Source organism: Lactuca saligna, chromosome 6 (assembly GCF_052625555.1).
Source record: "Lactuca saligna cultivar CGN05327 chromosome 6, ASM5262555v1, whole genome shotgun sequence".
Taxonomy (NCBI): Eukaryota; Viridiplantae; Streptophyta; class Magnoliopsida; order Asterales; family Asteraceae; genus Lactuca; species Lactuca saligna.
Genome location: NC_136422.1, coordinates 19,830,810 through 19,842,061, shown reverse-complemented (window position 1 = coordinate 19,842,061; position 11,252 = coordinate 19,830,810).

Here is an 11,252-nt window from a genome sequence, read left to right as displayed (position 1 = left end):
TTATCATTGTATGTGAAACCCTAATGTCAAATGGGCCTTAAGTTGGGCTTTTCAATTGGGTAATTGGTAATTGGGCCAATAATGGGCCATCCAAGAATAATTATGGACTAGAATATTTAGTTGGGCTTTAGGGTAAGGCCCTAATGAAGGATTTGGCCCAATTTGGAAAATTGGGCCATAGATGAGCCATAGTTTGGGCCTAGAGAGTTGTATGATATTTGGCCCTTAGAATGGGACATGCTGGACTGGACTTGACAATTGGGCCTTAAGGGAAGCCCATGTAGAGTTTTGGGCCCAATTTAGAAAATCAGGCCATATGTTGGGCTTTGATCCCTAGTTGACTTTGGGCCTTTGGATTGGACCTTGGGCTTGGGTAAGCCAAGCTTGGGGTAATGTAGTAATGATTTAAAGTACGTAATTATAGTTATGTAGTGGAACCCAATTATTAATTGGGTGTTATTTTGATGTTGACAGATCGAGAATCTGTCATCTAGCAGCTGGAGTCGAGTCTGCAGGACTTCAGCAGTGTGGGATTGAGTCTGTGGGACTTCAACAGTGTGAGGTGAGTTTTCCTTCCAGTAGGAATGGGTCTATGGCCACAATGTCGACCCGTCTAGTTAGCAGTAGTTTCGGACTTTCGTTCGATGCAGTAGTTCAATGTGCTTGATGTCTTTGTGATTCAAGCATGTCTTTGTGTTATGTGTTCCGGACTTCGGTCTGATACAGTATGCAGTATATGTGTTTATGCTAGTTGATATGTTTATGTTATGCTATCTTATGCTCAGTCAGTTTCCGAACTTCGGTCCGATGCAGGGGACAAGGTCCCAGTCAGTCCCGGATTTCGATCCGATGCAGTTAGTTTCGGACTTCGGTTCGATGCAGGGGACAAGGTCCTAGTTAGTTCCGGACTTCGGTCCGATGTAGAGGGCAATGCCCTGGTTAGTTTCAGACTTTGGTCTGATGCAGTGGGCAAGGCCCAATATGTGCTTTATATGTTATTGTATGGTATGTGGTAGTTTGGGGAGACTCACTAAGCTTTGTGCTTACAGTTTTGGTTTCAGGTACTCAGTTTTCAAAAGAGAAGCCTGGGAAGATTGCATTGCACACACCATTTGTTCAGCATGGGATGTTTATACTCTGATATACTTGACAGTTGTTATAATATTTTGAGATACATTGCTTATGATTTTTATATGAGGTTTATCGACTATGGTTTTTGTTATTTAATTAAACGAAATTTTCAGACTGTGTTTTTGGGATGTTATAGTAAGGCCCATAAGAGGGATTGGGCCTAATTTAGCAAATTAGGCCATTAGTGGGCCACTAGTGGGTTTGGGAAGCCCATCCAATGGTGGGCTGTTTATATTATGATTTTGAGCCTTATATATGGACCAAGTTGGACTAAGGGTAAATGGACATTTTACCCTAAGGAGGATTATTGTTTGAACTAAGTGATATTTTGGTATTGATAGCTTTGGGAGTCGAGAGATCAGTTGTTCTGAATTTTTGGTGAGGCAACGATTCGGGAGTTCGATTCTTCAGTTCAGATTAGTAGTGCGAGATGAGTTATCCTCACTATATCAATAGGGTATAAGGCACCAAGGCCGACCCTTTATGGATTTGTATCCGGATTATGGCATGATATGTTTATTGATTACACCCTGGTAGTTAGGATGGTGATATGCTTATACTTAGTGACCTGGTTAGGTCGGTGTCCTGGTTATAGGATGATGTTATGTTAGTGACCGGTTAGGTCTTTATCTCTGTCATTGGGATGTTGCTATGATTAGTGATCTGTTAGATCAGTTTGACTGTTATATGATATGAGCTAGCGTATGATATTTATGTGCACATGTGTCACACCCCAAAACTGAGGACGGCGGAAACGTTTTGGGACGGAGGACGTCATGTACAATATTACAACAATGAATAGTAGTAAACAAGCAACAACATCATCCATTGCATTAATAATATAATTTTAATACAAGTGTTCTGACTTGTTTAATAGACACTACAGTATAAATCAAAATGAAAGATGAGTCTTGAACGAGCTTCATCTTCTCTAAACCTTGCATCGGTACCTGTCTACTGTTGACCTGAGGATACAAGTTATTTTGAAAGAGAGTATCCGCTTTAAAGCTGGTGAGATCATAAGTATTTTAGTGTTTGTATTTGTAATAATGTATTTGTAAGACTGAGTATGTAAAAGTTTTAAATAACCTAGAAAACCCTATGCTTCCTACTAAATGTAGCCTTCTACCAAGGCATCTAGTATCTAACTGTGTCTATTGTAAGAGTGTGTATTTTCCCAAATCTAACTATCATTAACCAAAAATATAGTATTTACATTACCGTGCATCATGTGAATGTTCACGAAGTGAATGTAATGGGGAAATAATAAAGTACTATAGTTTTACAATAAGTGATTACTGCTGCACTAACTACCTTAAACCAAATGAAATTTAAAGTAACATGTGATCGGCCTGTATCCTGCCACCGACTCAATAGTAAAACGACGATGTAAGACGTCGTAAGAAATGACATTTGGCACTCGTAGACTTGCAAGTCCCACTGTAGCGAGCAACAAGGTGTACGATAGTCAATCCAGTATAGATCTATACGCAAACTCATACGCTCCCCAATTAAGGAGATTCTGGATACAAAAACAGTCATGGCAGGTAGTGCCATGACCGTTTTAACGGCTCACATAACTGAATGTAATGTATGCTAGTTGTATTGTATGTTCTCCCTCTGTCTAGCATGTATGTTCTCTCTGTATAGTCTTGTAATGTATTGTGTGTACTAGATGTATTGTATGTTATCTCTATCTAGCAAGTATTGTAATGTTCTGTGTGTACTAGTTGTATTGTGTGTTCTCTCTATCTAGCAAGTATTGTAATGTTCTATGTATACTAGCTGTATTGTGTGTTCTCTCTATCTAGCAAGTATTGACTCATGCATGAACTGACTCTTTGTATGATTCATTGTTCTAGTATTAGTATTAGTAAAACCCTAAACTACGCCTACTGTAGCGTACTAGTAATATAACATGTACGTATGAACATGGAAGTATACCCTTGCTACCCAAGGGTATTGAATTGATTGGATGAACCTTTATGACTATATATGTGCACATGATACATAACTAATATTTAAACGACCTTCGGACGGATACCTGATACCCACCAAACCACATCTCAACGGTGAAAAGGAAATTGAGCGGATAGCCTTCGTAAGTCCTTTAAACATTTATTATATAACTATACATATATAGGCATGAAATTGACAATATAAAAGCATAAAATAAAGTTTTGTAACACCTTTGAACATGATTACTATCGAAGTAAAGGTCGACTTGATGTCAACCTATAAAACGGGTTGAAAGTATTTGTTTGATAAAACAGTTTAAGTATAAAAAAACATTCGTTTGAAACACAATTGTAAATGAGTTTGAAATGAAACATACAGTGTATAAAGAACATTTTAATAAGGAGTTTTAAACATATAAAACGTTTATGAAAATCATGTGAAGAAAACTGTTTGGTAAAACAGCTAATGAGTAGTAAATCATTTGAATGCTGCTTATTAATCACATGTGATTGATATAATAACTAGCATGATTCTACTTGTATCCCCCCCCCTCATAAAAGTATTTAAAAACATTTAAAACATTGGGTATGAACTCACATGTAGTGAGTGGTACGGATGAACTGAAGATGTAGGACTGCTAGGTGTCAAGTGAAGACTTGTGCACACTCTATGATCGTAGATAACATATAATATCACACATGTGTACCCAATTAGTCTCTAAACAACTAATAAACAAAGGTAAGACATCCTAGGGCATGATAAACACTTTGTATAAGTGTTATAAGTGCTATGGAGTGCACCTAAGTGTTGTAGGGCAAGGCTATTGGGTTTTAGGGTTCAAGGGAACCCCTAATATGACTTTACTCCCCATAGACCATATCCCATTGAGTTTACAGTCGTAAACTCTTGAGTTTACGGCCGTAAGCTCATAATCTTTTGACCATTTGTTGTTTTGAAGTCTTCTAAGCCAATCCAAGCATTCATACTTCATGTTTAAGCCTTAGGAAGTGTTTTGTGGCATCAATACACTCCTAAATGGAGTTTACGGTCTATGGACCATTTCTCCATGAGTTTACTACCGTAAACTCTTATGGACTAAGGTATTTTGATGTTTTCAAGTTCTAAACACTTCAAGGTAATAGCTTAGGTTAGATTCTAGGCAAAAGGAAGGAGTATGGGCCATTTATACCCACTTTGGGGTGTTTATGGTTTTAGGAGATCCCCAAACCGTAAACACATATAAGTGAGGGATTTTGGTGGTTTTCATGTGCTATACACATCACGGAAGGATTCTAAGTTAATACCCGAGGCTTAGGGTAAGATAAAGCACACTTTGGCACACTTTAGCACCTTTATTTGGGGTTCACGATCCAAGAACTCCTTCGACCGTAAACTCCATGATTTTGGTGTTTTTGGGACATTTTCTTGATGTATGATAAGTTAATAAGCTGATCAATACACTAGGGTTGGAGTACTTACTAGTTAGAAGCTTGAAAAGTTGCTAAGGGCCCAAGAACACTAGTGTGTGTTCTTGGTGTTTTGGAAATCTAGTAAAAACATATAAATGGATGGATGAAAAGATGTAAAATCACTAGTTTAAGTGATATACTAACTTGAAAGAGCTCGAAACACTTACTAGATTGAAGATATTGAACAAAAACATGGATGATACTTGAGAGAGTTTTGGAGTTTACTCTTGAGTTTACAAATGAGAAATGAAGTGTCTTGGGGAGTAAACTCATGCTTAAGCATGAGTTTATAGTTTTTGGGGTAAATTAAGCCCCAAACATAAAAGTTTGGCCGTGAACTTCTAAGCTACGTGGTATTCGCGGATTTTGAAATTTCAAGACTCGAGTTGGCACATCCTTTCACCCGTTCGTTTAAAGATTAATTATTAAAATAATCAAACGAACTTTAAATTTTCTAAAAACCAATAAAAGTGAACTTGACTTATAATTTGAAATGATTGACTCTAGGGTTTTACCGAATGAAGATTTCGGGTTGTCACAACATGTTTGTTTGATTGGGGGTTATGTTTAGGCAGTCCAGCTTTATGCTGTAGGCTAACATACCCGACAAGTGGTCCGAATAGGCTGTAGACCCTGCGAGGTGGTCCAGTCATGCTGAAGGCTCGGGAGCGGTCCAGATAGGCTGTAGGCTCAGCGAGGAGGTCCAGTCAGACTGAATGCTCATTATGCATGATCTTCTGTATTTGTTGATATGATATGATTATGGTTATACGAGGTTGGTATTTTGGGGGTAACCCACTAAGCCTTCGAGCTTACAGTTTTAGTTTATTGTTTCAGGTTCAACGGATGACCGCGGGAAGGCGAAGGCGTGACCGTACACTTCCTTGATTGATGATTATGATTTCTGGGAACTTTGATGTTTAAACTATTTTGAAAACAAATCGTAATAACCAAATGGTTTTAAACGATTTAAAAAGTTTTAAATTCGCTCGAATTTTATGGATATTACAAACTTGGACATCTTTCAAAGGACCGACATTTATGGAACTCATTGCAACAACTTGTGAATCGGGAAACTGGATGGTGAAGTCAAGACTTGGTGTGTATAATGTATATGCAGTGTTATGACGCGTGTAACATTTCTAACATACAGTACCCACCGTGGCCAGCTGGAGTCGTGCAACTTCCTGTAAATCAAGCTTTGTAAAAATAGTCATCTTAAGGGGTGGATAACCACCCATGGGATTGAGGAACTTTGGAGAAATGAATTTATATTCAAGGAAAGTAAGCTTCAAGTGCTTAAGAAGATTTGTGATTATGATAAAGATGATTCTTTGCAGTCAGAGTAAGAAGAGACCATCATGAACGTTATCCCAACCCATGATTGATGATCTCATGGTGGTAAGATACGACTAATCCTCTGTGGCAGGCCTTGGAAGCAAAGTAAGAAATTGCATCAAGTTGTGAGTTGAAATGTCATCCCCTACATTGGTGGATCCACACGCGTTATGCTTCAGGGAATTTGATTAAAATTGATCGCGAAAGAATATTTCTGATACTTCAGGTTGGAAAATCGCGGCTTTTGTTTCCTTTATTGATTCTAAGAACGGAATCATAAATGAATATTTTATAACAATAAAAGAATAGCTTTAATCTCCTTTTGACATGTGTCATCTTATTAGGCCTTTTAATAAATATATATTCTATTCTACTTTTGACATGTGTCATCCTATTAGTTTTCCTAATTAATGCATATCATTTATTAACATATTAATTCTCAATTTTAAATTTCCCACTCTAATTATATTAAAATAATAACATTATAATAAAATTAATACAATTATAAGATTTATTTAAATTAACAATTATAATTTTATATAACTAAAAAAATATATTTTAATTAATAATTTATTTAAAATATTTGATTAATAATTTTGAGTTTTCACTATAAAAGTTTAACTAATTTTGTAACCGTGGTTCCCACCGGTTATAAACTAATATATATATATATATATATATATATATATATATATATATATATATATATATATATATATATATATATATATAGGGGATAGGGAATATACATTACAGCCCCACCTAAGCTTAGGTACTAAACTTCCAAATATATCGTTTTAACATGCTAGATATACATTGTTTGGTTTCACTGGGTAAATATATCATCCTCCACAACATTTCTTTCTTTCATTATCGTTTTACCATCCATGTTTTCTTTCCTCAATTATCGTTTATTATTTCACCCAAGTGAACATTATTAAACCCTAAACCTAAACCCTAAACCCTATATTTAAACCCTAAACCCTAAACCCTAAATCTAAACCCTAAACCCTAAACCCTGAACCTAAACACTAAACCCTAAATCTAAACCCGAAACCCTAAACCCTAAACCTAAACCTAAACCCTAAACCCTAAACCCTAAACCCTGAACCCTATTTGTGTTGATCTTGAATTTACATCTTGAAGTATTAATCGTGAATCCATTAACCGTAATCTTTATATAGTAAAGCAATGTATTTTAATGAGGTTTAGTACCTAAGCTTAGGTGGGACTGTAATGTATATTTCCTTTTCCTATATATATATATATATATATATATATATATATATATATATATATATATATATATATATACTAATAAAAAAGTAGTTGTTTTTGTCATGTGTCACCATATTAGACATCCTAATTAATGTGATGACACTTGTCAGTTTATTAATTCTCTATTTTAAATTTATTAGACATCATTATTAATGTGATGCTCTTTGTCAATGTATTTATTCTTTATTTTAAATTTAAATTTAAATTTTAAATTTAAATTTAAATTTAAATTTTAAATTTAAATTTTAAATTTATATTATTGTTTTCATTGATTCACAAATAAAAAATGTCTAATATATATTAAAAAATAATTTTACATATTTATTTGAATCAACGATTATAATTTCATATAATGAATAAAAACATCTCTTAATTAATAATTTATTTAAAATAGTTGATTAATAATTTTAAGTTTTTACTATAAAAGTTTAATTAATATTATAACCGTGGTTTCCACAGGTTATAAACTAATATATATATATATATATATATATATATATATATATATATATATATATATATATATATATATATATATATATATATATTATGATCGTACTTTCATCAAACATATGAGGATTTTAGTTATAATCTTCATATTCCATTCAAAAGGTTCGTATGCAACACAAGGATATATACGTAAAATTGTTCATATGTATACAAAACATTCCAATTCATGTTTTATATCATATATTACTCGAGACGATTAAGTATGTTATTAATACTAACATTTTCTATACAAAGAAATTCAACATAACGTATTCAAATGCACAGTAGATTCCCGTATATCCATGTCTATGACTTACTTTTTACTTTAGTTTTATTTTATTGTATTTACTTTACTTTTTTACTTTTTGAAAAGGTTTTGGAAGTTGTAGAATATTAATACTATAACATTATAGTATATATGAATAATTCTTTTAAGGTGGTTAGCCAGAGAATTTTGTTTAATTCCATAAAAGAAATAACATGCTTACGATATTTTATTATTTTGAATGAAAAGCTTTTGTGATCATCCAAAGTTACTTCATTTTCATGATAAAAATTCGTACATTTTTTTTTTTTTAATAACAGATGTAATAAGACAATAAGTATTTAATAACACTACAAGAAAAGTCTCTTTTAGTGACTAATTTTTAGTAACGACCTAAAATTTGGTCACTAATAACATCATTTAGTCACCATATATTTAGTCGTCACTAAATTTTGGTAATACTACAAATTTAGTGACCACTATCATGATGGTTGTCGCTCACCGTCACTAAAATCTAGAATAAAGTTTAAATGATTACGTTTGTACGTCACAACAAGTATTAGTGACAAAAAGTAGTGGTCATTATATTTGAGGCTTAATGACGAAAAATAATGTTCACTAGATTGGAGAGTTAATGATGAAAAATAGTAGCACTAAAGACTTAGTGACCCAAAATAGTGGTCACTGAATTGGAGACCGAGTGACTAAAAATAACAGTCACCGAATTAAAGACTTAGTGACCAAACATAGCAGTCACTAGCTATTTATATATTTTATGAGTTGAAAAAATGGTAATCAATAATTGATTAAAAAAATAGCAGGGGTAATTTTGTAATTTTGTATAAAGGGGTTTGAAGTAATAATAATCCTAGTAAGGGTCTTAGTGGAAATGATTAAAAGATGAAGGGGGTGACAACATAAATATGATAAGTTGAGGGTTAAAATATAATAAAATAAATGCAAAATGTGATTATCATCTCCATTACGTATTTAGGTTACGCATACATCCCCTCACTTTCCTTTGTTCACAATCTGCATCGACCACCGCCACCATCGTTACCTCGCCTTTTGTCTTCCGTCGGCACTATTACCGCATCGAAGATCATCACTTTCTCCTTCGTTCACCGTGCTCCAATGTTTGAAGCCCTAGTTTTCCAAATTGAAGCTTCAATTAGGTAATCACTTCCCCAACATTTGATTAGGTGTGATTAGGGCTCGAAAAACCTCAATTGGAGCTTAATTCCTCGCATTTGATGCTGTGTTCATCATTACTACGCGTCGAAAGGTAATGTTATCCTTTCCCCAATCTCTCTTCTCTTCTTCGTCGTTGATTGCTTAGGGACGACATCCTCCTCTACCTACTTTTCAGGTTCTCGACTTCATTCTGATTCCTGTTCACAATCGCACACTTACACAAGCACGTATAAAACATACACAATCGAAAAAACATAGAAATACGCAATCACTTATGAAAGGAGTCAATTTTCCTTTTAATTTGTTGTACGTTTCCAATTGAGGGTTGTCATGGCGTTTGTTCCCTGCTGTTTAGTTTTGAGGTTTTACGATCGATTTTTTGTTGTGTGTCTCTGAGGAATGCTGGAATTTTTTTGTGATTTTCTATTATTTATCTTCCGAATTCTGGAAATTGTGTTGATTTGATAAAGTCGATGTGTAGATGTTTTTTAGCGGCTTTGTTTGATTGCTCGACTAGGGGATATATTCCCTCTTTGGTTACACTGTATTCCTTGAATCCAATTCCGGACCATAAATGGCCCTTACCAGATACTCCATTACCACACACAGATGCTAATTATAGTTTTATAGTGTTTTTCATCCTATACATTTAAAGTGACTCTTAGTAGGTAAATGGATCAATCAAATCCATGCAAGTATTTAGGATTTAACAGACCTAGATGAATAATTGTTCAATTTTTCAATTGGTTTCATTTGTTGCATATTAATTATTATTATTATTATTATTATTATTATTATTATTATTATTATTTACCTTTTTTCTTATTATATATTTTGTAGCAGCCCAACTTCTATGACATCTGGTAAGAGGAGGGGATCAGTAGGTGTAGTGGAATCCTTGATGCTTTTGAAATCACACGACAACATGCATGCTCCATTTACTCAGGTTGATCTTATTTTCACATCCTATCTTATCTTTATTATTATCTCCATAATGTATAAATAAATTGACAGTCTCTTTATTTATTTATTTATTTAAACCATAGGATCCACCAACTATGACAGAAGACATGCATGAAGAAAGGCTCCATGCAATTGAAGTCTTAGGCGATTCTTTTGTAAGTTGTCTCATATATATATATATATATATATATATATATATATATATATATATATATATATATATATATATATATATATATATATATATATATATGGAATAAATCTCGTTGCTAAAACTTGTGTATAATTTTTTTCAGAGTTTCTCTGGTCAGTTGGAGAAGGACATCTTATCTTCAGGTAACAACACCAAATTCTATTTTTCATAACTGGGGACTGATTATACAGTAGCAAACACCACTTATTTCCTAACTTTTTGTTGTTGATGATTTTATTTAAAAAAAAAATATATGTCAGCATTTAAAGCTACAAATCCAGATGCTGTTTTTGAAGACTTCATTCGATGGCATTTTCCAAAAGATTGGGAAGATGATGAGAATTGTGGGCCATCAGGAGACAAATGGCCACCTCAAGGAAAACTTTCAGAGAGGATGTCAGAGTCCGGGAATTCATGGTGCAAAATTTGGAATGACGCCCCTCCTCTACAAGCTTCAGAACAAAAACCATTTCTGGACCCAAATAGAGAAGGATAAAAGGTACTACATTATACATTTTTTTATTTTTCCACATGTACCCTCCATGATCAATGAAACTAACATCATCCAATATTGCATTGCCCTTTACTATCACTTATAAAGATACTTCATTATCTGGAAACACTAAGATCACATCAATTACTAGAGTAAATGGTATGTACTGCTTTCAGAGTTGCAGTTGACACTCTTTTTGTGTGCTGAATCTTATATTAGTTTCATTGTTTCTTCTTCAATTGGTTCTATAGCCTGGATTGAAGTTTTTTAGTAGGTTTCAAACATAATGGCACACCAAGTTGCAGATAAATTCATCATACATTGTCTGGAATGAAATCCCAGAACATATCTTATTGGAATTGCAAAGATCCAACTAAGTTGTTGTCTCAAATCTTCGAGCTTTGGTATTTTACTATTTTTATTCATAACATGAACCTTTCTTAAAATTATTACATTGTGGATAATTGGATATTCCAGGAA